Raw genomic sequence first — 27,678 nt, 5'->3', positions numbered from 1 at the left:
AGCTGGGCTGGCCCTTCTCACACTGCTTTGCTGGAGATTCAGCCAGCCTCACCAGGGCCTGTTATCACCCAACATGACAGCAGGTGGCGCCATGCACCCAACTAAGCTATCTGAGTGCTTTATCTAACCCACTCAAGGACAGAAGACAACAGCCAATTTCCCAGCTCTCCAACCTTGCACACTTGCTGTAGTATATATTCAGAATTATCATAGTGCACAGGGATCTCTATAATGTAAGCTCATTAATATAATTTGCCTTCCCCTTGATATAGTAAAGATATGCACAGCAAGCTTGTGCTAACCAAGCTCAGATTTTCCCTAGACACTTCACTCAAAATACTCAGCACTGGTTAAGATAAAGCATAAAACAAGTTTATTAACTGCAGAAAGATAGATTTTAAGTGATTATTGTTAGAAGAATAAAGGACCAGGTTGACCTGGAGGCAGATATGAATACAGGCTTCTTTATTGCAATACTTGTTCCCCTCGACCCAATTGTCGAGTAAGCACTGAATTAGTTACATCACACTCCTTTTATCTAAGTTAGTATGTACACGCCTACATCCATTACAAAACCCCCAAAACCCTTATTAAGTAATAGAAACACCCATACTGTTAGTTTACCCACCCCTATCTATTATTCACGGGATTACGCATGTCATACAGACATTTTTACCTTGAAAATACAGTTCTTTGCATTAATGTGGTGTTACAAATTTCCTTAATCAGCAGTTCTCAGGAAACGGAGGAAGGGGCCATAAGCCAGGGCTTGTTTATGTAGCTGGGAAAGGAAGGGAGGGGGAGATAACATTCCTTTTACTTTCTTTCACACAAAGGACATGTTTTTCCACCAACTACATTTCTCATGCAGCTGCGTCCTTATCAATTCTTACAAGCAACAGGGAAAGGAAAAATATGGCAACCTATTTATTAAGCGAAGAATTACTGGCTGCTTATGCCTTTGTCCCTTAATCCCATGTCTGCACATTAGCAGTTCCCAGCTCTTTTACTTAACCCTAACATATCCCAACAATTCTAAGTGACAGCAAACAGAGCAAAGCAGATTACTTAGCAAATAACCAAAAACTCAAACTAAGCCTAACCTACTAGATGGATAGAATTTGAATTAGCAATTTCTCACCCTGACTGATGGTACAAGCAGTCCACCAAGTTTCCACACACAAGCTAGAAATCCCTTTACCCTGGGACCAGCACTTCTCCCACTTCAGTCTTTGTTCCTCAGGTGTTTCCAGGAGTTCTCTTGTGTGGGGAATGAGGCCAAGAGATGATGTCACACCCCATCTTATGTAGTTTTTCCACGTGGCAGGAATGCGTTGTTCCAAACTCAGTTCCCAGTTCAATGTGTGGAAAAATATAGGAACCAAAATGGAGTTCAGTGTCATCTGGTTTGGTCACATGCCCTAGCATGCCTTGTTGAGTCATAGTAGCCATGACTCCTAGGCTGGCTGAAACATTCACAAGAAGGCTAAGCTCTTCCATGGTCCACTATCTTTGTTGATGAGCCATTAGCAGTCTCTAGCTTCTTCATTGTTGTACCTGAAAGGGTAGTTGTGGGTGTTACCCAGAGTAAGCACATTTGAAATACAGATACAGAGTCAATATCCATAACTTCCTATATAAACATGATCTACGCCCACAAACAGGATAATCGTATTCAGCAAATCATAACTTTTCCAATGACACAGTGCATGATGCATCTTCCAAATAATGCATCATAATTATGACCTAATCCTATTATAATCATACCACTATGCTGAATATGGGGTGTAGTGTCAGATAGGGCCTAATTTCAAGGCACAGGAGTTGGGAATGGAACTTCCCTTCTTTGTGGAACAGGAAATAACCATCCAACCAGGGCTGGGAAAACTTCCCAGACATCCAGTGCTGGAGCTTGAATCTACTGACACTTCATTAGTTACCACCCCCGACAAACTTTGTGGCAGCTGCAAACTTTATCAGTGATGATTTTATATTCTCTTTTAGGTCATTGATAAGAATGTTAAATAGCACAGGGCCAAGATCCAATTCTTAATGGAACCCACTAGAAATAAATCCACTCGACCATGGTTTATTTTGTATCTTTCTAGTTTTTTAGTTAAAATATTGTGCTGAACCAAGTCACATGCCTTACAGAAGTCTAGGTATATTACATCAATACTATTAGCTGCAACCAAACTTTTGATCTCATCCAATAAAGCTATCCAGTTAGTTTGATAGGATTTATTTTCTCTAAACCTTTGTACATGAGTACTAATTATATTACCCTCCGTTAATTCTTTATTAATAATCCAGCATCAGCTGTTCCATTATCTTGTCCAGTATCGATGTCAGACTGATAATTAGCTGGGTCATCTCTTTTACACTTTTAAAATATTGAGACTGCATTAGCTTTATTCCAGTCTTCTGGAATTTCCCCAGTGTTCCAAGTTCTAATTAAAATCAACATTAACAGTCCACCATGCTCCTCCACCAGGCCTTTTAAAGCTCTTGGATACAATTTATCTGGACTTGCTGATTTAAACATGTCTAACTTTAACAGCTGCTGTTTAACGTCCTTGTGAGTTCTTGTCAGAATGGAAAGAGAGTCATCATCAACATCTTATGATATGGGTTACATCATCTGTTTTTCTCCAAATCCAGGACAGAAATATTTATTGAAAACTTTTTTACCTCTTCTGCATTATTTTTTGTAATTCTGCCATTTCCGTCTAGTAATTTACCACTACCATTGTTAGGATTAATTTTGTACTTAATGTACTTTTAAAAACTTCCTTCTTATTGTCATTGATTGGTCATTCTGACTTTCTCACTTGTATTCTTTACTATTGACATCCCCTTTCTTCCATATATTTGGAGAGTGTTGGGATTCCTACCAGGGAGCCACCAGCAGGGTCCAGAGACAGCCTCATCTCCTATATCAAGCTCTGGCTAGTAGGTATGTGATAAATGTGACGACCCTGCCTCCATCTGTCAGCTGGGAGACACAAAGTTTCTCTCTTTCTACCCTCTGATGCCTCCTGGCTGCACTAAGCAAGGTCAGGTGGGACTCTGTTAACATGTGTCTCACGGAGCTTCCATTTACCTGGTGCTGCTGTTCTGTGAATTGTGGGGTTGTGAGTGGGGCAGCAGGTACTGAGTGTTGGACTCTTTCAGGGGCCAATGACCTTCGAGGAGGTGGCTGTGTATTTCACCAGGGAAGAGTGGGCTCTGCTGGACCCCACTTAGAGAGCCCTCTACAGAGATGTCATGCAGGAGAACTATGAGACGGTAGTTATTCTGGGTAAGGAGTCCTGTCCCCTGGGTTATTAGAAGCTGTGGGGTGTCTAAAGAACCTGAGTAGTAATAACTTTATACCTTTATTTATCATACAAGTTTTGACAAGCTTCCTTGCTCCCCTTTTTTTTTTCCTTATCTCCCACCCACTAAAATAATTTTTGGACATGTGCCTTTTTGGTGCTGTCAGTCATTTAAAAATTACATTGAATGTATCCTTATTGGATACATTAATAACTGCATTAATAACTAGAGCAGTGGTCCCCAACCTTGTCCTCTGGCGGGCGCCAGAGGAAGGACCACTGCAGCAGTGGAGCTCCTGCCAAAATGCTGCTGAATTTCAGCGGCATTTCGGTGGCGACGCCTCTTGATGACGCCACTTGCTGTCGACAAGTGTCGTCATCAAGAGGCGTCGCCACCGACATTCGGGAGCGACACCTCTTGATGACGTCGCTTGTCAACGGCAAGCGGCATCATTGAATTTCGGGGGCGACACCTCTCAATGACATCACTTGTTGGTGACAAGGTCATCATCGAGAAGCATCACCACTGAAATGCCACTTGAAATTCAGCAGCATTTCAGTGGGTGCCCTCCCAGGGGCCAGGATGCGGGAGCAGTAAGATGCCCCCGCGGGCGCCGCGTTCGAGACCCCTGAACTAGAGCTTTCATGCCATTTCCTCATTTTAAGAGGAAAATATGCCACCTGTAGAATTCTAAATTGAGTAAATAGGTGTGTGACTGATGCATGGCTTGTGTGAGAGTCAGATGAGCTCCTCTTTCGATAGGAGAGCGTATAATGTTGCCATTCAGGACCCCATGAGTGAAGGGAGAACAGAGCTGTGAGAGGGGAGGAGACGAGGGGGAGTAGATAATTTTCGGGTGCCAGGACTTGGGGAGGGTGTGTGCAGTGTTAGAGCTAAGAAGCAGCAGGGAGGGATGAGGTAATGAGAGACGAGGAGGGAACACAAGAAGCTCCCAAGCTGCCGGGAGGTGGTGCCGGCTGAGAGTAATAGGAAGAAGGGGAGGGGAGTGTGGAGGAAGGGCACCCAGGAAGTAAGCTGCGTGGGTCAGTGGGAAGGAGGAGAGATTTGGGGATCTAGAGCTGTGGGGGATCCCAGACCTTTAACCCCAAATCCCTACCCAAGGCTTGTTGCTTTAGAGCTTACGCTCCAGTTTTATTTCTGTTCAGTTTCACTTCATTATACATTTTTCCCCAAAAATTATTATTTTAACTCTTAACCCCCCTCCTCATGTAACCTTCCCATCTCTATGCACAACGACTCTGACCACTGATCCTGACTCCTTGATGCATTCCTCCCTTCCATAGCAGGGTGGCTACCCAGGCACAAATGGCCACTTTGTTGATGATGTCACAGGGCAGTTGTATAGTCTGTACAATTTTTACACCTATAAGACGATGTATTCCAAAGCCCTTCATGCCAGTCTCTATGCGCTGATACAGTCTGTTTCCCAGTGTTCCCTTCCCAGATCTGATGCCATGGAGAGTTTACCCCGTGTCTCCTTTCCCAGCTCTGATGCTGCAGAGCCTTGCCAGTGTCCCCATTTCCTGTTCCCCTTCCGCCACTTAGCAAACATTCAACTTTGGTAGGGCCTCATCTGGAGTACTGTGTCCAGTTTTGGGCCCAACACTACAAGAAGGACATGGAAAAATTAGAAAGCATCCAGTGGAGGACAACAAAAATGACTAGGAGACTGGAACACATGAATTATGAGGAGAGATTGAGGGAATTGGGATTATTTAGTCTGCAGAAGAGAAGAATGAGGGGGGATTTGATAGCTGCTTTCAACTACCTGAAGCGGGGTTCCAAAGAGGATGGATCTAGACTGTTCTCAGTGGCAGCAGATGACAGAACAATGAGTAATGATCTCAAGCTGCAGTGGGGGAGGTTTAGGTTTATGTTGGATATTAGGAACCACTGTTTCACTAGGAGAGTAGTGAAACCCTGGAATAGATTACCTAGGGAGGTGGTGGAATCTCCATCCCTAGAGGTTTTTAAGGTCAGGCTTGACAAAGCCCTGGCTGGGATGATTTAGTTGGGAATTAATCCCGCTTTGAGCAGAGGGTTGGACTAGATGACCTCCTGAGGTCTCTTCCAACCCTGATATTCTATGATTCATAGAATCTATTATTCCAATATTTCTTCCCTCTCCTGCTTATAGAGTAATATTCTCAGCTATACCTTAACCAATCATTGTGCTGAAATTTAACTAACAAATTCTAACATATTGTAACATAATTCTCTATCCAATTATATCAAACTACTCTAATTAACTTACACTTAGCAAAATTAATTATACAGCAGACAGAAACAGTTAGAGAACCAGACTGATTAACAATGTAAAAGTGGTGGCCATAAAGATAAAACAATACAGAAATGAGGGTTTCACAACCATTGATAAGTGATTCCTTGCCAGACAGGATGCCATCAAACTAAGTTTTCTTTAACCATCTTAAGATCTGTTTCTTTATCTGGTGGTGATGGGCACTATCCAAACATAATCATATTCCTAACACCCCAATACCACCTTATTTCATTTGACTGGGATGTTAGGATGTGACCCTTTGCTTCCCAACTTATGGCTGCCCCTGCTGCTTAGCCAAAGGCCTTAGCCTAAGAACAAGGCCTCAGACTATCCTAGTGAGAGAAGACCCATACACAGGCAGACTGTGATTTTGATTCTTTGTTTTTATAACTCTGTAACTAGCTAAAAGTGATAAAAATACACTTAAGTTGTTAAATAATAGGCTTTACAGGCAGGCCTGAATATCTCTATTCTAACAGTGGGTTCTACCCCTTCCCCCCATTCAGTGTCTGTCTTTTCTATTTAGATTGTAAATTCTTCAGGGCGTGGCCCAGCTACTATTCTCATTTGTACTTTGCCTAGCACAATGGGGACCCACTGTTAGTTGGCCCTTAGCCATTACGGTAATGAATATGATTCATAATAATAACTCTCTTGGCACTTTGAGCCAAGGAAGCTGGCCTTGGGATGTTACTGCTTAAAAATGAGCTGGGGGTTAAAACCGTGGAATATTCTTTGTGACAAGTGTCCCACAAATTCCACTGACCTCCCTCGTTTTCTTTGCCTGGAGTAGGGTTTCCAGTTTCCAAACCTGATGTGATCTTGCAGCTGCAACGAGGGGAAGAACCGTGGATCCCAGACCTCCAGGGCTCTGAGAAAGAAGTGCTTCCAAGAGCTAGCTTCACAGGTGAGGAATTGATTAAACCAACTCAAAAACTGTTTGGGAATGCAGGAAACATTTGGGATGCCCTACAAAGACCCTGTGAGCTCTCCAAATTCAGGACTGTTTCCTGCAGATGTGGGATCATTATGGCAGATGTCACTCATGGCTTCCCTCCTATTCTGACTGACAACTGGCAGCAGATCCCTCCCCGATCTCGCTTTCCCCCGAGCGTTTTCATGACATGCAGACCAAAACTGATCCCTTCCTCTCTCCTCTGGGGAAGGCTTTGGGGAAAATCAGCTCCTGATAGGTTTGATCTCTCCTGCACAATTTTGGATTGTTCATCCCTTTTTCCATTCCTCTCTCTGAGACTTTCTTTCTTTCTGGCACAGGAAGTGACCTATATCTGGATTCTATCTGTCTCCCATCAGGTGATGAGATGTTGAGTCAGAATGAGGAGAAGAAACCCCATCAGGAAGATGCTGAGCAAGGAGAACCACATGGAACATTATCAGGAAGATCCAAAGGGAATGTTTCTGGGAGTTGTGCACTCCCAGAAAAAACAAAAGCCTGTGAGACTCAGCAGAGGCCAGAGGAAAACTTCAGTAGCCACTCAGACCTTATAACAAGCGACAGAATCAACTTGGAAGAGACACACTACATGTGCCATAGTGCAGGAAAAGCTTCAATCAGAGCTCTGCCCTTATCACACATCAGACAATCCACATGGGTAAAAAATCTTATGAATGCTCTGAGAGTGGAAAAAGGTTCAGTGGGAGCTCTGCCCTTATCACAAATCAGAGAATCCACACAGGTAAGACACCCTACACGTGCTTTGAGTGGGAAAAGCTTCAGTCAGCACTCAAACCTTATTAGACATCAGAAAATCCACATGAGAACTGTAATAAATCCCTTGACTAGGGCTGGGAAAAAATTTTTTAAAAAATCACATTTCCTAATTCCCACATTGTGATTTTTCCACCATCTTCACAGTGATCTCTCAGCTCCCCCAGATAAGTTACCTGCTTCTGTCTTTTGCAGTTCACCCTTCTTTGGGGTCAGTGTGATCTTTTCTATCAACTGCTTTCCTTTTGAGCCAGGAATGTTCATCAGCTCCCGGAGGTTTGATCCCAACAAGGTACACTGAGGCAAAAAGTACCTGTGCCTTACATCCACTAGGATTGTACATGGCGTTGGCTGCTCAAGTTAGTGATCTTGGTGTAAAAAAACAGTTATAGTTGTAGAGCAGATGCAGCCCAGGTGCAGTGGTTGGCATTAGCTTTCCCCTTGACCTGACCTAAACTCCATCACTTTTCCTAGTCTAAACAAACCCTGAGAATCATGGTTATACCGTTCCCCCATTTCAAAGCAATTATTAGTCATCGAGTTCCCCGTTTGGAAACAAATTGTTTCATTCCCAGTTGCTCTGATGTTGCTTCAAGTTGTGTTAGAGAGCAGATATTTTTATGACCATTTATCTCACTGAAAATGTATTGAACAATAAGAAAGAGCAGGAACAGGGCAGGGATAGGAAAAACTGTCATTTCATCCTCTGTAACAACAGAAAAAGATGAGGTAAGTCAGAGGGATTCCCTTATTCCCCATCACCATCCCAATCCCCCTGTTGTTCAGTTGGTTAGGTCAATATTTTTTCTAAAGGGCTGGGAAGAGGATTCCCTAGTAAATGACTTGTAACTCAGCAAAATACCCATGCATGGGGCTCCCAAAGCAGTTTTGGCCCAGGCCCTGCAGCAGGATGCTCCTGAAGAGATCTCCTTTGTAATCAGATGCATGTTGCCTATTATTTGGGAAATGGAATCCCTATGTAGGTACAGATGGGGAAAATGGAAGTGACATTTCTCTTCAGCTCCCCATGGGAGATTTGCAAATGTGTAGAAAATGAAATCCATGTTGAATGTGTGATACAGCTGCAGAAAGATATTTATTTTTAATAGATACCTGATATTTGATGTCTTACAGGGATTCTAAGTCGCATCTGAATTTAGTCCCTAATTTAAATCTGTGCCACTAGATTAAAGAAATAAAAGGGTGTAGTTGGAGGAGTTCTACCTCACTATTGCTACTGATCTGTTGTGTGGTTGGTGATGAATTCTACATCAGAGAAGTGTAAAATTACTTCAAGTAAGGTCAAAGATTTGATAAGACCTCAGGTAGAAATTTCAGGTAGTGGTGGTTGATTTTCACCCCCGAGATGGAAGCTATGGTGACCTGTGGCCAAGGTAAACTATTTTTAGAACGCTGCTCCCTAGTTAACTGGCACACTCCTAAAGGACGCCATTATTAAATTGGGAACAACTGTCTTTTACCATTTGGATCCAAAGTTTCATGAAGCTCAGAGAGAAACATCTGATTGCTTCAGAGCTATTCCATGCCTATGGGTCCCCATCTGGCTGCCTTGTTGGACAAGAAGCACTTCCATGCTGGACAAATGATGGTAGCCAATGAGGGAATGTATCAGATTCCAAGTTCAGACTACAGAATACACGAATGCTGAGTCTGGAGTCTGTGGTTTGGTCTCATAATTTTGCTATTAAGTCTTGTGAATTTGTATCATTTCTCCACCTCCTGCTACTCTGAAAGATTAGAAAGTGTGAAAATAGAGCACAGGCGGTTTTTCTCATGATGCAGCTTTCCCATGTAGTGTGAGACACCTTCCACCCACACTCATGGGAGAATACCTAGGGAGAAATGAACTCGCAGAAGTGGAAGGCTCCTAGGTTATTGTAGAATGTGACTTCACACAGAGCTCACTGGATGGAAATGGGAATTAAGAGAAAATTTCCCTTTTGGTTTATATTTTATAATTTGAATAAATTGTTATGAGTAACAATGAAATTAAACATGAAGTTAATTGGTGTAATATAAGAGGCTGATTATGTGTTAACTTTCAGTGTTACAATATAATTCAGGTTTTCTTCTAGTTCTCTCCTTGCCCCCTCCTACTATATAGGACATGGTGGCGAATCCTGAAATTAAAACCTCACTCCGAAGGAATTAAAGTGGGGGAATACGTGAGAGAAATAGCATGTATGAGAATAGAGACCCAATATAGACTGTAATTATTTCTATTTCAAATGGAATTTATTTTGATACATTTTAAAATAAATCTTCTAGTAGGAGGAAAATTACTCAAGACAAGATGTGTAACTTTTTACTCAGTTAGAGGGTAACAGCCACAGAGTTCCCCAGGTCTCTTGTTTGCAAAGCAAAGATGTCACACCAGGCAGGAGATGTCAAAATCCAAAATGGGGATGTGTGTGATGGGAGCTTTTCTGGGTTGTTTTTTACATTTGTTTTTTTTTAAATATAATTTTTGTTTTGTTTTTGCAACTAGTTGTTTTTATAGGTGCTAACGCCCCTTTTCCTTTTGAGCACAGCTGTTTAACCCTCAGGCCTGGTTCTGAAAACCTCCTCAGAACTGGCCTTGTGTTCCTTTCATGTTTGATGTCTTTGGGGTTCACGAATCCACACTACACGTGGTTCACAGCAACAGATACTTTGAGAAACCTGCAGGGTAAGTGGGCCTTTTCCAGACTGACATTGGCCCAAAGTCTTCCTCAATTCATCTGGATTGGGACACATCTGTGTCAAAGGAGTGGTTCACATCTGATTTGCCCAGAGACCTTGGGGGAGTTGTGGTGAGATAGGATAGGTAGGAATCAACAACAATGAAGTTAAAAGTAAGGGTAAAAGACCCTCATCTTGCAGGCCAGTAAGACTGTTCTGATGCATCTGGCATTGGTCACTCTCAGGCAGCACACTGGGCTAGATGGACCATTGATCTGACCCAATATGACCACTTTTGCATTCTTATGTAAGCCATTTATGGCCTTGTCTACACTTGCAAGTTTCTGCACAGTAAAGCAGTTTTCTGTGGTGTAACGTCTGAGGTGTACATAGTGCCAAGCGACTTAGTGCGCAGAAACTGCGCAGTTGCAGCACTGTAAAAAACCACCCCGGCAAGAGGCATAGAGCTTTCTGCACCAGGGCTACAGCCCCGTGGTGCCAGTGTAGACACCCTGGTCGATTACAGCGCTGTGATTGGGTTCTGGGGATTGTAGCACAATCTCCATTCTCGCCTGTCTGATCTTCCATTTGAACTCTATTGCACTGACCTCAGGTGATCAGCCATGAACCCCACCCCTTAAATTCCTTAGGAATTTTGAAAGTCCGACTTCTGCAGAGACTGATTATGGTTACAGACCCATCCTAAAATTAGAGCAGGATATTTTAAAGCTTTATCTCATAGTAAGGTAACACAATTCAAACATGTCGGCGCAGAGGAGAAAGCACTCTCTCATTTCACATTTATTGCTACTGATCTCACTCACAAACTTTCTTTTCTCAGTGCTGCTCCATGCATTTTCCCTCTTTTCCTTCCAGCTGTGGTTTTGGGACTGCAGCAGATCCCCAGGGCCAGCTTTGCTCTTTGACTTACATCCTTCACTTATTTGGATAGAGCTGTGTCTGCCCCCAGTTTAATTCACATCTGAGACCTCAGGTACCAGCAGATAGTTACAAAGGCTAAATTCCCATCACCATCAGTGGGAGGTTATCCTGGGCTGCAGGATTTAGTCCATGTTTGGTCAAGGTGCTACAGCAGCTGCACTCTTACATTGTGAGTCTTGCAGCCTATTACCAAACTGCTCTGCCACTGCCATAGTCTGCAGGGTGGCCTGACTTTCTTAAAATCTGGCAGAAGAGACACTCTGGAATAGAGAAGGAAAATGTCTTCAGCAGTCAGCTGGCAGGAGCAGGAAAGGTTCAGTTTGTTTTTAAACTTCTCTTCCCTGCTCAAGCCTTTAATCATTGCTGTGAACCCTCTGCAATTTATCAGGGAAAACAACCAACCAGTGAACCAAACCAAAACAAACCAAACCAGGCTGTTCTGCCCAGTGTAAGAATCTATTGCCTTCCAAGGTTGAATACAAATCAGATCATTCTATTCACCCCAGAGTTCCACTTCAAGGACTTTTTGTTTTCTAGTTCCTATCAGATCCTGTGCAACAGCATCATTGTTAATTCACCACCTGGTCACTTCACATTCACATGTTCAAAAAGTTGGCAGGTCTAAGTCTTACCTTCCACACCAACATGAAAAGAATCAGTGACAGAAAATACCCTAAAGCACCTCTGCTGCCTTGCACAACAGCCTGGGGAAATACATGGGGGAAAGTGTTTTTCTCTCTCCTCCTGACACTGGGTAACATTTCTGTCTGTCTTTGAGATTCTGTCACAGGGACAAGGCTTGAGGATTGTGATGCAGCAGAAGAGGGTTAGAAGGGAGCCTTATTCCCTGTAAGGGGAAGAAAGTTTGCTATAGATTAACTAGAGCACCTTAAGCCAGTCACATGATAAAAACCCCCTGCTTCACTCAGGGAGTGTGGAAGTTGGAGCAGAAAGGATTGGTACTGGAGCAGAGAACAGCTTGGAGAAGTGCTGTGGTGAGCTAAGAAGTCCAAGACCCTAGGTAAAGGGGCACCTGGCTTGTACAGAGGGAAGGCAGGAAGCCCCCCACAAGCTGAAGGGCAGGAGAGGGAAGTAGCCCAGGGGAAGGAAGTGTCAGTTCAAGTGGTTCACCACTATCCTCAGGGCCCCTGGGCTGGGACCTGGAGTGGAGGGTGGTCCTAGGTCCCTCCCTTCCACTCCCCTCCTCTAGGACACTAGTGGGGCAAATAACATTCCATTGCAGGGGCAAGAAGTGGTGCCCTGAACATGCCCCCTTCCCAAGAAGAGAAAGCATGAGAACTACCAAAATAGTGCTGACAATTTGCCACAGGATACAAATGACATGTTAAGGCTTCATTGGTTTGCACATTCCTTTACTCCTTCATTAGTGATAAGGGTGCATGAGCTCAAAATAATCCAGCTCTGACTTTCACACTGTAGGAAACTTCCAGGCTCACAATAAAAAAAAATCTTCCTAATCTGAGCAAGTTGAATCAAGTCCTTGTGAGATGATAAATTCAGAGCCCCAGGATGACTTTCTTTCATCACATATTTTTAGAGTAGATCACGTTCACTGGGTGGGTCTCCTGCTAGAAAGTGTCTGTCCAGTGGCAGCACCCAGTGCACATTCCCCACTTACAAACTCACCTTCAGTATATCGGCCACTGAACCTAGCGAGGGGGGGAGGATCCCAGTGGTCGGGCTCCTGCCTGAGCAAGCCCCTGGATCCTGAGCAGGGCAAACCTGAGTTAGCCGGCCTGGGCCAGCTGTAGGGTTTTAATTGTACTGCAGACATACACTTGGTGTCAAAATCCCAGCTTTCTCCTCAGGGAATCAAGCCCTAGTCCCCCATGTGACAGGCAGGGAGAGTCACCATTATACTTGTGAGGTTGGAATTGACACTGCCCCTGTACAAGGACTCAGGGGAACAGCTTGGGCAGCTCCTTGGCCAGCTGTGGCTGGTAGGAGACCCAGCGAGGCAGGAGTTGCTCTGGGTTCTACGCAGGGGAAATTAACGGGGAAGTGTGGAGTTTGTCTCTGATTTACAGGGAGCTTTGCCAGAGTATAGGCTGTAGGTCACATGCTGGGGGGCTGTCACAGGCTTAGTGCTCTGGAACAGCTCTGAGTCAAATCCAGGCAGGAGCCTCATCAGTGACAACCCCCAGGGGACACTCTCACTGGGGGAAGCCTTGTTGGCTTCAGGGCCTCCTGGGACTGATCTTGGACTTTTCAGCACCCCTGTTCCACACCAGGAGCTTCCTGCAGTGAGTCCGCCTGAATCAGAGACCTCGGAAAGCCTTACACACACATACGCACCCTGGGAATCATGCAGCCCCAACTTTCACAGTCACCATCATGGGCAACGGGTGGAGCCCAACTTTGGGGAGGCTAGCCCCCAGCTCCACCCTTTCTGCTCCCCCCCCCCGGACAGAGCCCTGTGACTCCTTACCCACTCCCACAGCCCAAGGCCCTGCCCCTCCATTGTGGCAGCCCCAGGACCACCTGCCCCCTCACTGCCCAAGACTCCCTCTATGGCCGGAGATCTGAGATCCTCTGCTCCTCCCCATAGTTGGAGTCCTGAGACCCAGTTCCCCCTTCTGACCCAAACCCTGAGACATCTCCCACAGCCTGAGACTCCCTACCCCTCCATGACGGGAGCCCCGAGACACCCTACCCCCAAAGTCAGAGGATCGCCTATCCAGCCAGAGCCCTGAGCCCTCCTCCCACAACCTGCTCAGAAGAGCCCCAGCCTGACCAGAGCCCAAGCAGCCTCATCTCCCCTCTGCAGATCCAAAGCCACCCGCAAAAATTCAAAAGCTCGTCCCTTCTTCTCTCTCCTGGAAGAAGAACCTGAGCTCTTGCTATGGTTCATGCAGGTTCCAGGGAGATTACTAACATGCCAGGAAGCTGAAAACCACATACTGTCTCCTCAACCACCCCCACAACCTGCATGTGGCATAATAAAAAGCAAAAATTTCCCCCACCAAACCCGCAACCGGGGTCCCGCAGCAGTGGTTGTGCTAGGGGAGGCAGTGACTCAGCCAGCATTGTAAAACAGAAGGTTTATTAGTAGTCTGGAATACAGCCTGGGACAGTTCTGTGTTAGCACAGGAAGCAGGAAGATTCAGCAACGTCCATCTTGGGGAGACCCAAAATTCAGAGCCTGGGCTCTCTTGTTGAGTCCCAAAACCAGCAGACTCCTTGCTTCCAACAGCTCAACCTCAGTCAGGGCCAGCTTTAGGCCGATTCAACCAATTTGCCTGAATCGGGCCCTGCCCCTATGAGGGCCCCGTGCCCAAGCCCCAGTACGGTGTACTGGCAAGAGCTGGTGGGCTGTACTGGGGTGGCCTGGCTTCCCCAGGGGGGCATTTTAAAAGGCTTGGGGCTCCTAACAGGGGCTGGACCCCAGGCCCTTTAAATTGCCACCAGAGCCCCACTGCTGGAGCCCTGCAGTGGGGCTGCGGGGCTCTGGGGGCTATTTTAAAAGTCTGGAGCTCCAGTTGCTTCTACCGCCCCGGCCCTTTAAATAGCCACCGGAGCCCTACCACTTCCCCAGGGCTCCCTCGGCTATTTGCAGGGCTGGGGTAGTGGAAGTAGGGGAGCTCTGGGCCCTTTAAATAACCACCGAGCCCTGGGCTGCTGCTGCTACCCTGGTGGCTGAGGGAGAAGAAGGGGGCACTTACCATACAGGGTGGGCGGTGCCCCCTGCCCGCAGCCAGCCCCTGCTGTGCCCCTTGGCTGCACCAGCCCTGCACCCTGTGCCCTGCCGGCACCAGCCCGTCTCCATCCAGCCCCACACGCCCTGCCCACAGCCAGCCCCATGTCCACTGGTGCCCTGCAGTTCCCAGGCCAGTAACCCTGCAGTCCTGCTTCAATGAGGGGGGCACGGAGCAGCTGGGACCCTCACATGTGCACACCCTAAGGTGACCAGATAGCAAGTGTGAAATATTCGGACAGGGGGTGGGGGGTAATAGGATCCTGGATAAGAAAAAGATCCAAAAATTGGGACTGTCCCTATAAAATCAGGACATCTGGTCACCCTAGCACATCCCCAGGGAGTGGCAAGGACCCACATATGTGAAATGGAGCTCATTTCTAGTTCAGGCCCATCTTTTTAAAAAACAAATGTAGGTAGAGTTAACATACATCAGCATTTCCCCAGACATGTCAGGCTCTATTGGTACAAAAAATACATACTGTGGCACATCCCTTAAATCAGAATTTTTTACAGGGAACCAGTTGCTAAGAAATGAAAGGCTTTTGTGTGTGTGTGTGTGTGGTTTTTTTGTTTTTTTTATAGTCATCTCTGGTGGGGCCCTGCCGAAATTGTTCCAATTGGGCCCTGCACTTCCTAAAACCGGCCCTGAACACTGCCCTAGTGCGAGGGTTACATGGCCTCCACGATCCTGACATCCCAGCACTTTATACACCTTCCTGGAGCATCCCAACCCCCCTGGGCTGTTGGGACTGCAACCCCAACCCTACTGATGAGAAACAGGCCTGGAGAGGGGAAGCTACTGGCTCAGGGTCACACCAAGTGTCAGAAATATGGATGGGACCCAGAAGTCTTTCTTTCCAGGCCCCTTCGCTAACCACTGCTGCACACTCCCTCCCACAGCTGGCAATTACAAGCAGGCCCTCATGGCCGCTCCCCCTGCCTTTGAGAGGGAGTGTGCTCCTCTGGAGTGACCGGACCAGGGGATTGGGAGTCAGGACTCCTGAGTTCCATTGCTGGGTTTCCTATTGGTTCCCTTGCTGGTTGTTTTCCTTTTCCTGTGGGACTTGGGCAAGTTTCTCCCTCCTCTAGGGCTCTGTCCCCAGCAGTCAAGTGGGGATTTAATGCTTTCCCACTAGTGGAAAGTGCTGGGAGAATCCACCAGCAAAAGCTACTCTGACAGTGCTGAGCAGCATCTGACTATTCAAGGTCAGAGTGCACTGCTGAAGAGGAAGAGTGTTTGGCTCTGGGGTTTCACTTACACCCAATCTATAGAGAGGGGCCCAGCCATGGATGTTGGCTCAAGAAGACCAAGTCTCCAATTTAAGGGCATTTTAAATTCCAATCCTATGCTCCAAAATGCTTAGTGTCATTGGCAAATTTTAGAAGAATGCTCTCCGCTCTATTTTCCAAATGGAAATATTGAATAGTACCGGACCCTGGACTGATCCCTGCCAGACCCACTAGGTACACCCTCTCTGTTGGACAGCCAAACATGGAGAAGGGCCCTTGGAGTCTGGGCTTTCAACCAGCTCTGCACTCACATTATGCTGATTGCATCTAGACCACATTTCCCTCGTTCACTTGTGAGAATGTCCTTTGTCTGTCGGGACTGTGTCAAAAGCCTTAGTAACACCGAGATAGTTCTCACCTACAGTTTACCCACCTCCACTAGACCTGGAACCCTGCCAAAGAAGGAAAGAGGATTGGTTTGGAATGATTTGTTCTTGACAAATCCATGCTCACTAGTCCTAAGAACCAAATGATCCTGTAGATGCTGCTGACAAACTGATTGTTTAAGAATGTATTCCATTATCTCCCCAGCTATGGAAGTGAGGCTAGCTAGTCTGTAAGTCCCAGGGTTCTCTTTGTTCCTCTTTTAAAGGTAGGTCCTGTCTTGTTCATGGATGGGAAGATGTTCTTTTTCAGAGATCTCAGATGAGAACTGGGGCACAGCTCCTGGTTTGTTAAAGCCACAAAAATGGAGGCAGGAACCTCTTTTCTCCTGTTGGCAAAGAACTGCCGGAACCTAAAAGGCAGGGACTGGCACCCCTGAATGGGCTTTAAAAAAGGCAGTGGTTAAAAAGTTTGGCCCACACTATTACATGTTTCCACAGACTAGACATTTCAGCAAACTTTATAATTCCTTGGTGCTAAACACTGAGAAATTCCCCTTTCTCCTTCAGAGAGGGCTTTAACACCCCTTATCTAACTCAGGCTCATGACCGCCCAGAGTTTGAGAATTGTCCCTGTTCCCATTGGACAGATGGGGAGGAACCTGAGGTCCAGAGAAGGGAAGTGACCTACCCAAGGGCCTACACAGCAAGGCAATAGCAGAGCCAGAAAGAGAAGCCACCAGTCCTGACTCCTGTTCTAACAGACAAAAAACCTCCAGAGGCAGGGATATAGCTCAGGAATCGAGATGGTGGGAAATTTCATTGAAACCATTTCTGTCAGAAAATCCCATTCAGACTAAACCAGTTTGTTTCTCGAAATCATAACAAGTGGGATGAAAGTTCTTTGCAAAAATATTTTGTTGCAAAACAAAAGTATCTCCTGTTTGTCACAGGGTGTTAAATTGTCTCGTTGCACACAGAGGAGACACTTAGATCTCAAACATTAGATAAGATGCTTCAGTCTGAGCTAAGTAGTTGCTGCTTTTAACAATTTCAAAATAAAAAAATACAAATACAATAGAATATTTCAGCTATTCTATTATGTCATAATCTGCTCTGAGTAAACGTGATAGGACACCTCATTTTATGCACTACTCCTAGTGACACTCTCCAGTGAAGCCCCATCCTCCACCCACCGTGAGGTAGGTAGGAGCGGAAAATTATTATCCCTACTTGAAAGAGGGAGAAGTTAAGGCTGAAAAAGGAGAATTGACTTGTCTTAGGTCACACAGCCAGTCAGTGGCAGAGTTGGGAATAGGACCCAAAGGCCCTGACTTTGAAACTATCGGATCTTGAATTTCACACACTGAATGACTTGAGTAAACTGCCCTCAAATGAACTCCAGACCAACAACAGTGCATAGTAATTATTCAGCAAGTATCTGGGGAGAACTGCAATGTTAGAGAGAATCATGAACTGCTTAGAGACAATTAATGCAGAGAAGCAGCAAAATTCATCAAACTTAAAGCTGGTTATGACTTATTTACTTGGTCTTAAAAGAGAACAACAAGGACCTGAGTCTCTTTCCTGTCAATAACCCCCTGCTCAGCCAGTCAGGGTAGAGACTGAGGCTGAGGGTTCTCACCAGATAGTCCAAAGGATGGCCCAGGTGACTGGTGGGGATCACTGCCCAAGTACTATTTCAGCCCAACATTTTTGGGTCAACACTCCCCCCCCACACACACACACACACATGCCCCTACCTCATGGTGTTGGGAGGGGAACAGGAGAAAGGACAAAAGAAGCAAGAGAAGAAGAGGAAGGAGGGAGGGACGGATGGATAGAGGAAAAGGTGAAACAAAAAGGACAAACCCTAATGTCCCCAGTGATTCTAAGAGACAAAATCCCTGGTGTGGAATAAAATTCTGCCTCCTTAAGCTCATGTTTTCCATGCCTAGAATTCAACTGTCACCAGATGGATCAGACTGAACAGGTTTCAAACCTCGAGGAGGCTCTTACCTTCTAAACAGGGACGGCTGTTTTCTAGTAAAATCACTGAAAGGGAAGGAGAAAACTCAAAAGAGATTCCCCCTGGCATTCATGTACGTAAACCCGAATACTCTCAGTTCTCAGAGACCTGAAGAAGGAGACTTGCTGAAGCAAAGCCACAGGGGTCTCTGAGGTTTCCCTGGCCCTTCGTCCCTGTCCTGCCTGGCTGATGTCAGCATCTCTCTGTGAGGTCACCACCTCCCCACCACCTTTGACTAATAGTCTGAGATCCTGTAAAAGACCTTTGTGATGTCACTGCCACATCCCTCCCTTGCTGTGCTAATGTCCTGCCCCTGGCCAGGCACTTTGGAGGTTTGAGCTACTCCCTGTGGATTACCCCACTCAAGGAGCTTTCGCTCTAGGAAGCAATCCAGCTAGACAGGAAAACATCAAATGCTGCTCCCAATGCTACACTCAGTTTTTCAGAAATTAGTCGACTTTATGGCCAGAGGAGACCATTAGAGCATCTAATATGACCCCCTGAATATGACAGGCCTCCTGTATGACACAATAGCTACTTTTGGGGCAAACATTCCAGAAAGGCATCTAGTCTTCATTAAATGACACCAAGAGATGAAGAATCCACCACTTCTCTTGGTAGCTTTTTCCTGTGGTGAATCATCCTCGGTGTTGACTATTTATGCCTTATTTGTAATATGAATTTGTCTCTTTTCACCTTCCAGCAATTGGCCTTTGTTATGCCTTTCTCTGCTAGATTAAAGAGCCCTTTAATACCCAATATTTTCTCTCCATTAAGGCACTTCAACACTTCAATGAAGTCACCTTTCAATCTTCTTTTGATAAGCTAAGCAGGTTTAGCTCTTTCAATAGCTCACTAGAAGGCATTTTTCTCCAGCCCTCAGAACATTTGGTGGCTCTTTGCTGCCCAAGCTCCAATTTCACATCTTTTTCAAATGAGGACACCAAAACTGGAGGCAGTATTCCAATATCAGTCTCACTGATGCCGTGTCACCTCCTGTGATGTTATTGACATAATCTGTAACTGTATAACTCACCATTGCAACCACTGTTCTATATTTACAGCCAATATTGTGTGGAAGTAGAGCAAGAGTCAGGCTAGCTCTAACCCTAATAACTTGAGATTTTTAGAAGCGAAGATTGTGTGAGGCAAGTGGGAAAGAACTGTGTGAGAAGTTGTTGTGACCTTGAGTCGATAATGAGGAATGTAGACTAGCGTCTAAATAGAAGTGAGAAAAATAAGATAAAGATGACTTATGTATAAACAAAATGCAGCTGTTGCTTATTATTGTATGTAACAAAGGGTATAAATGCTTGCTGTAATTGTTTACCTGTAGAAAGACCTGCCTAGGAGGGAGAAACCCTGTGTCCTAGCGCACTCTCTCCCTCTATGCAATTACTTGAGAAATAAAAGTATCTAACTTTGCTGCACCCAATCAAAAAGTGAGAACTAGTTTTTCTCTGACAATCTGGGGGCTCATCCGGGATGGCAACACCTACTGAGACACAGGCAGCTGCTACAGATCATTCTCCTTCGAACCTCATGGCGCCTCAAGAGAGGTAAGAGACTTTTTGAAATCTGAGGAGGACTGTCTGTGGGCTGTCTGTCCCTATTGGGCTCATGCCATCTTAACTTATTGACTGTGCAGCAAGATCAGATGCAGAGCAGTGCTGGGGAACTTTTTTGCCGCCCCAATAAGGTTAGTTTATGCGGTACTGGGGAACTGTTAGTTTGGCCGCCCCCAATAAGGTTAATGCATAAGACAAATGCATTAGGTATGCACCAGTGCTGAGGGGTTTTTACCGCCTCATAAGGGAAAGTGTATTGAGTCCAGACATAAGGCCCAGATGCATCGTGGTATTTAGAAACAGAGGCCTTGGTGTGTGTGTGTGTGTGTCTGTGTACACAGTATGAATGAGAGTTGCCGGAAAAATGCTCAGAGTATTCTGCGAAGCAATAGCTCGTGACCAAAAATATTCTAAAGCAAGCCCAGTAACTCCACCTAGAGGATCTGTAAAAGATCCGACCCATGGTGGGCTGACTCAGCCTGGCATCGTCCGGCGAGGAAGCTACCTGGGTCTAGGAGTATGTGACCCATCTTTCCTCCCCCTTTTCTTTCCGTGTGCCTCTCCTGTGTGAGTGCCCTGTAGTGTGAAATTCTTAGTTTATTAGCCGCTAGCAACAGGGTGTTTTCCCTGTGTGGGATTAAAAAATGGATGGAGGACAGTTGCTCCCTAAGGGTGCCCCAGCATATTACATGTATGTATATTATGGTCCTAAAACCTGCAAATATTTAAAAAATTAAAATCTTTACACATGTAAAGGAAATGGCCACAAGATGTAGAGAGGACATAAGGAAAGTAACACAACCCCGTTCTTAGGGGTAATCCATTATTTTTTGTCAAGGTCCAAAGTTGGTCAGGGTCTAGTCAAGGTCCAGACTCCAGTGTAAATAATAATAAATAACAACAATGATAATAAGTAAATAAAAAGATGTAGGGCTCCATTCAAGAGCGATTTGGGACACCATCTGCCTACTGACTACCCTGCATTGACTCTGAGAGGTGATTTATCTCCACTCTCTTGGATTTGAAGAGCTGCTTAGTTTTACCGTTGGTATCCCACCAGGCTGAACATGCCACATTATCGATGGTGACACTAGGATTGAAGGATTCTATTGTATTATAAAAAAATGTAAATAAAGATGTCTGAACTTGAGCTTTCTGTAATGAGAGGCTGGTTTCCCCAGTTCAGTTCCGAATGCTTTGCTAGAAATGTCCCCTGGGACCCCAGCACTCCCCAGCAGGAGTGAAAGGGGAAACCCCCAGCTCTGCACGTAGCTCCAGGCTGATTCATCAGAGGTGGGAGCAATTGACTTCTTTGCTGCTGAGCAGGGAGCCAGGACAGTTCTCTGGGGATCAGGGTGCCCAGCCTGACCCCAGTTGCTTCATTGCCCTCTGGGCCCCTGCAGGCTTAGACTGTTCCTGAGGCCAGGCAGCTGCTCAGGGAGCTTTTCCAGTGTCGCTGGGAGGGCAGGAATATCCCACTCTGATGGCCTAAGTTCAGCCATCAGGAAAGGCAGCAGCTTTGCTCTCTCCTTCTAGACAGAGCTCCAGGGCTGTGGTTTGCAGCCAGGGGTCCAGAGCCCCCTGGGGGCCAGCGAGCTGGTTTTGGGGCAGGAGAAATATACCAGAAAGCAGGGCCAGGCTGGGGCTCAGATCAGAAATCTGATTCCTTCCACCTGGGACTGAAGCCAAAGCAACTTAACTTCATGGGAGCCCCTGTGTTGCGGGGCCCTGTGCAATTGCTCTGTTGGCTACCCCCTAACGACAGCCCTGACTTTTAGTCTACCGCACGTGCAGAAAAACAGTTGCTGTGGCACGGGTGGCTGTGGAGTTTTTATACCATGTTGAGAGGGGGCCTCAGAAAGAAAAAGGTTGGGAACCCCTGCTCCAGAGAATCCCAGTCACACCCTGATAAAATAGAAAGGGCAGCACAAAAACAGAGAGAGGAACAATAAGATACTGAAATGACAATGATTGGAACTCTCTATTTCTCTCAGTCTTTGGACTGATGGGAACTAAGAGCTGTAGCTACAGTTGAGGAACCAGGTGATCGGACAGCTGGCTCAGCCCTCCATACTAGTACATTTCTCACATGCAGGGAGATGGAAGCAAGTCATGACATCAATTTCAATTTTGACCCAAGTGGGAATTAATCTGTCTAAGGCTCTGTCTACACTTCAAACACTGGAAATATTCTTCTGACAACATAACACTGTCTACACTGGGGCTCAGGTCACATTAACTACTTCTCTCAGTGGAGAGGACTTTTCACACCTCTGAGAGATGTGGCTCTGCCAACACAGCTTTTCAATATCGACCAGCCTTTAGATGGAAAGGCAATGGACTTCAGCCTTTTTCTTTATATTGATAGTTGATGAGTGCAGCTTTCCTATCTGCTGGACACATCCTATTATAGATGTCATACCTTTCCTTTGCAATTTAGAGAAGTGGAGAAGACAGTGACCCTTACAGTGTAAGTGGGTAAAAACTTAGACAATTTATCTCCTCGAGTAGCTTTCCTTTTAATAGAAATTGACTTTGAAACTAAGCAAAATAAGTTCTATTTGAAAACAGAAAATATTAAAGTCTAGGGCCAATATTCTCTTATACACTCTTTCTCACACACATTCTCCCACCCCAACCTTTGGAGTGAAGTTTTCAACCAGAACTCCTTACACTACAGGGGATAAATTAAATCAAATTCACTTCTGAAGATTAGCCATCATTTCCTGTACGAATAACAAAACAAAAAACAAGACACCTTTCAGTTTTCCAAAATAATTCTGATTATCACACAGTTTCTTACTCTTTAACCAATAACTTTACCTATAATTTCATTTTAATTGGTACCAATAACATATTCAAAGATCACAAATTCTTGTCATATATATCAGTTTTCTTTTAATCCCCATTGCCAACAACTGAACCTTGGCTCGAGTTGTGGTTTGTCCCAACGTACGTCCCAACCACATCTGTGAGTTCATATATCTCAGGATCTTCTGCCATGTGTTTTGGTGGAAGGGCTCTTCTATGTCAGAATGTTTACATCATGAGGAAAAATACCTCTTGTCACACTTTTTAGTCTTTCAAAGTAGGAGGAGATGGGGGAGAAGTGATGTAAATGCATAAAACACAAGACAAAACTAAGGTCTGGTTTACACTAAAGACATTTATCGGGATAACTATATTGCTTAGGAGTGTGAAAAATCCACACAGTTGAGTAACGTAGTTACACAGCCCTAACCCTCTGTTTAGATAGTGATACATGAGCGGGAGAGCTTCTCCTGCCAACATAGCCACTGCCGCTTGCGGGGGCTGGACTAATCAAGTCCAATGGGAGAAATGGGGTGCAGCTCTGCCGACATCAGCTTTATTGTGTAGCCATAGCGTCAGACACAAAACAATAGAATCAAGTCTCAACATGCGAGTATCCGGAAGTCTGAAATTGGAGCCTGACAAATTTGTTGCCTCATTGTTTACCGTCATTTCTACAGCCTGAAAGTCCTTGTTATCCAACCATGCAGCCAGTTTGGGATCCACGGGGAAGGAATGTCCTATGAAGCACTCTCTCACTCAAACAGTGAAGGATGATTGTTCTTAGTCTAACCCTGGCATACTCTGGAAGTGTAATCAGTGACACTGAACTAGGAAGTGGAGTTGTACAAACAGTTTTCCTTGGGTTACCATAGCTTCCTTTACTTAGGTGGAAACCAAGAACTGGGTGTGGATTCCTTCAACCTCAGCGCTTTCCAAATCCTTGGTTTTGGATAGGGTAAATTTACACTTCTCTGAAGTAGAATCCTTTACAAAACCACTTAAAATCTCAGCAGTGTTAATGAGGAATGGCTTCCTTAAACATGTCCAGCTTTCCTTTAATTTGGTGGCACAGGTCCAGGCAAGGGACTGGATAGAGGCCTGGATCAGAATCTTTGTTAGTTACCAGAGCTGGAGATTCTATTAAAAATGGCTATTTTTCTGAAGATATTACATTTTCAACACTGGTTTCATTTTATACACATCTTTAGCACTTACAAAAAATAAATTTGACAAAAATTCCACTTCTATTTCCTCAACATGTGTGTCATGAAGGGCTGCATTTCCCATACCATAGGATTAGCTAGAAGAGATCTTCTGTAGGGCCTGGGTTACAAATGCTTTGGGAACCAAACACATGGGCATTTTGCCTAGTTCAAAATCACTTACCATGGCATTCTCTTCCCAGATCATCTGAGACAAATATTGCCTTAAACAACTGAAATACATGTGATCATATGCACTTCCTTCAGTTAGTTGGAGTTCTGCTGTTGTTCACCATTTCTGAGTGGAGATTTTAAATCACTGCTGTTTCTTTATTAGCATGTCCAGTAAATTGGAGAGTTCTCTCCTGTTGATAGAACTGAACTTGAACTTTCTCCATGTCATCATGGAGGGATGGAGAAAAAGCAAAGCTGAAATCATAAATGAGGACTTTAGCAAAGGGTCATTGTCTTAAATTCTCCAATAAATCTGAGCTACATCCTATCAAACTGAACTAATATCCAATCAGGTGACCAAGCAGCCTTCAGGAAAGATAAAAACCCGCATCACAGAGAGAGAATACATTACAAAGAAAGTGTCAAGTGAAATTCCAGAGCAGGTTACCTCTGATTATTCAGAATCGAGACAAAAGATTCTCCCATCACATTCTTCTCTGATCCACTCAAACCTGCTTCGCTCATCCCTGTCTCAATAGTCAGTTATGTTATTTACAACATTTTTAGTATCCCAGCAGTCCCATAATGAGGGGAAAACAGCCACCTTGCCAAAAGTGGCTTTACAATAGATGGAACCTGGGATTTAAACTCCAAATAACAACACTGTATCTGGAATCCATTTGAATTCTCCTCCCAGAACTTTGACACTTTCATCTCCAGTCATAGCGACTCTGATATAGGATTAAAGAAGTCAAAACATCATCTGCAAGCACAGACAATGAAGAATGCTTCATCACATGACATTTTGAGAAGTGGATGGAGAGAATGTGATGAAGATAAACTCTGCATGGCTCGGACAAAAGGTAAAAGTTCTGCAGTGATGGGGAACGAGGGAATCTCTGTGTCACCACGTATCCTTCCGGTGTTACAGAGGCTGAAATGACACTTTTTTCTCTCTCCTCTTCATTTACATATAAAATTTGAAAAGTTTCCAATAAATCTGCTCTTCAGTGCAACCAGAGCAACATGAGAACAACTGAGAGTGATACAATCTGTATCATTGGTGACTCTAACAACAACTTTGCATAGGAGGAATGGTATAAATGTGATACTCCCTGGTTCCTCATAGGAAGGGCAAAAAATCTGTCTGGGGGTTGGTCCTGCTTTGAGCAGGGGGTTGGACTAGATGACCTCCTGAGGTCCCTTCCAACCCTATGATTCTAACTCCCACAAACGCTTCCCCAAGAGAGGAGGGGGATGAATTCAGCCTTCACGTCCCATCCAAAAATGCAGGAGGAAGGGAGGAAGCTACTCCCTGGTGGATGCTAGGATCTACAGGAAGCCATGAACTATATTTACCCTGAGGATATAACCTCTGTTAGGGACAATAATGAACTGAGAGACCTCCCCAAGGGCTTTGTTGGGCGTCCCAGATGTTTCCTTCAGGCACTTACAGATTCTGAGTTGGTTTAATGTTTCTTCATCTGTGCAGGGATTTCTGAGGATCTCTCTTTCCTCTGAACCCTGGAGGTCTGGGACCCATGGTTCTTCCCTGTGTTCCAGCTGGGAGATCATATCAAGTTGGAAAACTAGAAACCCTGCTCAGATGAAAGAAAAAAGACGGTTACTCACCTTTGTAACTGTTGTTCTTAGAGATGTGTTGCTCATATCCATTCCAATTAGGTGTGCGCGTGCCGCATGCACGTTCGTCAGAAGATTTTTACTCTAGCAACACTTGATGAGTTGGCTGGGTGCCCCCTGGAGTGGCACCACTATGGCGCTGGATATATACCCCTGCCAACCCAACTGCCCCTCAGTTCCTTCTTTCCGGCTACTCTGACAGTGGGGAAGGAGGGCAGGTTTGGAATGGATATGAGCAACACATCTTGAAGAACAACAGTTACAAAGGTGAATAACCATCTTTTCTTCTTCGAGTGCTTGCTCATATCCATTCCAATTAGGTGATTCCCAAGCCTTACCTAGGCTGTGGGGTCGGAGTGAGATGTTGCAGAATGCAAAACTGCTGAGCCAAGGGCTGCATCATCTCTGGACTGTTGAACCAGAGCATAATGTGAAGCAAAGGTGTGGACCGAGAACCAGGTAGCTGTGCGACATATCTCTTGGATAGGTACATGAGCCAGGAAGGTGGCAGATGACGCCTGAGCCCTGGTAGAATGTGCGGTGATGTGGCTTAGGGAAATATGAGCCAAATCATAACAGGTGCGGATGCATGCCGTCACCCAAGATGAGATCCTCTGAGAGGAAACAGGTAGGCCTTTCATTCGGTCTGCTACCGCGACAAAGAGTTGGGGCATTTTACGAAAGGGTTTTGTCCGCTCAGTATAAAATGTGAGCACTCTACGGACGTCCAGTGAGTGCAATTGTTGCTCCCGTCACGTTGAGTGTGGCTTCGGGAAGAAGACCGGGATAAAGATGTCCTGGTTAACATGAAAGGACGAAACCACCTTAGGGAGGAATGCCGGTGTGGTCGCAACTGCACCTTGTCCTTGTGAAACACAGTGTACGGCGGATCCACCGTAAGAGCCCTAAGCTCGGAGACTCGTCTGGCCAATGTAATGGCTACGAGGAAAGCTGTCTTCCAAGACAGGTATAGTAGCGAGCAGGTTGCTAACGGCTCAAATGGGGGAGACATACGTCTGGTTAAAACCAGGATGAGGTCCCAGGTCGGGGCTGGGTGGCGTACTTGGGGGTATAAGCGCTCCAAGCCCTTGAGGAACCTCGAACAATAGGGTGTGAGAACACGGAATGGCCACCTTCGCCTGGGTGGAAGGTAGAGATGGCTCCCAAGTGTACCCTCAGTGATGATACTGCTAGGCCCTGCTGTTTGAGAGACCAGAGGTAGTCCAAAATAGAGGGGATCAAGACCTCAGTGGGAGTAAAATTAAGCGTTTCGCACTAGCAGGAGAAACGCTTCCACTTGGCCAGACACATTGACTGGGTGGAAGGTTTCCTGCTACCCAGGAGAACCTGTTGTACTGATGCAGAGCAACGTAACTCTGACTGGTTTAGTCACGCAGCAGCCACACCGTGAGGTGAAGGGCCTGCAGGTCCGAGTAGTGAAGTCTGCCGTGGTCCTGAGTTATGAGGTCTGGGTGGAGTTGCAGGGTAATTGGGTTGGCTATCGACAGGTCGAGCAACGTGGTGTACCAGTGCTGCCTGGGCCATGCTGGAGCGATCACGATGATGTGCGCTCTGTCCCTGAGGAGTTTTAGCAGGACCTTGTGAACCAGTGGGAATGGTGGAAAGGCATAAAAGAGCTGGCTCTTCCACGGCATCAGGAAAGCGTCCAACATCGATCCCGAGGAGAGATCTTGGAAGGAGCAGAACATCTGGCATTTCCTGTTCACGCGGGAAGCGAACAGGTCTATGTGGGGAAATCCCCACTTCTGGAAAACAGAATGAATAATGTCCGGGTGGATCAACCACTCGTGAGACAGGAAAGACCTGCTGAGTTGATCTGCCAGAGTGTTCCGAACGCCTGGGAGAAAGGATGCTACCAGATGTATCGAGTGGGCTATGCAAAAGTTCCAGAGTTGGATGGCCTCCTGACAAAGGGGGGAGGATTG

The 27,678-nt window shown here is 45.6% G+C and overlaps 3 protein-coding genes across 4 annotated transcripts in view; 1 reads left to right on the top strand and 2 right to left on the bottom strand.

Moving 5' to 3' along the window:
* The window catches only part of LOC127046670 (zinc finger protein 436-like), a 545,929-nt gene that overhangs the window by 291,519 nt on the left and 226,732 nt on the right, over positions 1-27,678 (top strand). Inside the window, exon 1 of one of the 2 annotated variants that reach the window (XM_050944132.1) lies at positions 2,940-2,956. The exons of the other annotated variant lie outside the window; for it this stretch is intronic. The gene's annotated coding sequence lies outside the window, so the exon portion shown is untranslated. Of the gene's footprint in view, positions 1-2,939; positions 2,957-27,678 lie in introns of those variants that run through there. 2 annotated transcript variants of the gene reach the window in all.
* Positions 1-27,678, bottom strand: part of LOC127043044 (zinc finger protein 34-like) — a 320,191-nt gene that overhangs the window by 89,411 nt on the left and 203,102 nt on the right. The gene's annotated exons all lie outside the window — the stretch shown is intronic.
* The window catches only part of LOC127038672 (zinc finger protein 420-like), a 130,631-nt gene that overhangs the window by 32,341 nt on the left and 70,612 nt on the right, over positions 1-27,678 (bottom strand). The gene's annotated exons all lie outside the window — the stretch shown is intronic.

This window comes from Gopherus flavomarginatus, chromosome 1, assembly GCF_025201925.1.
Source record: "Gopherus flavomarginatus isolate rGopFla2 chromosome 1, rGopFla2.mat.asm, whole genome shotgun sequence".
In the NCBI taxonomy this organism is placed as follows: domain Eukaryota; kingdom Metazoa; phylum Chordata; order Testudines; family Testudinidae; genus Gopherus; species Gopherus flavomarginatus.
Note: the sequence above shows the minus strand (reverse complement) of the source record. Positions and strands in the feature narration are given on the sequence as shown.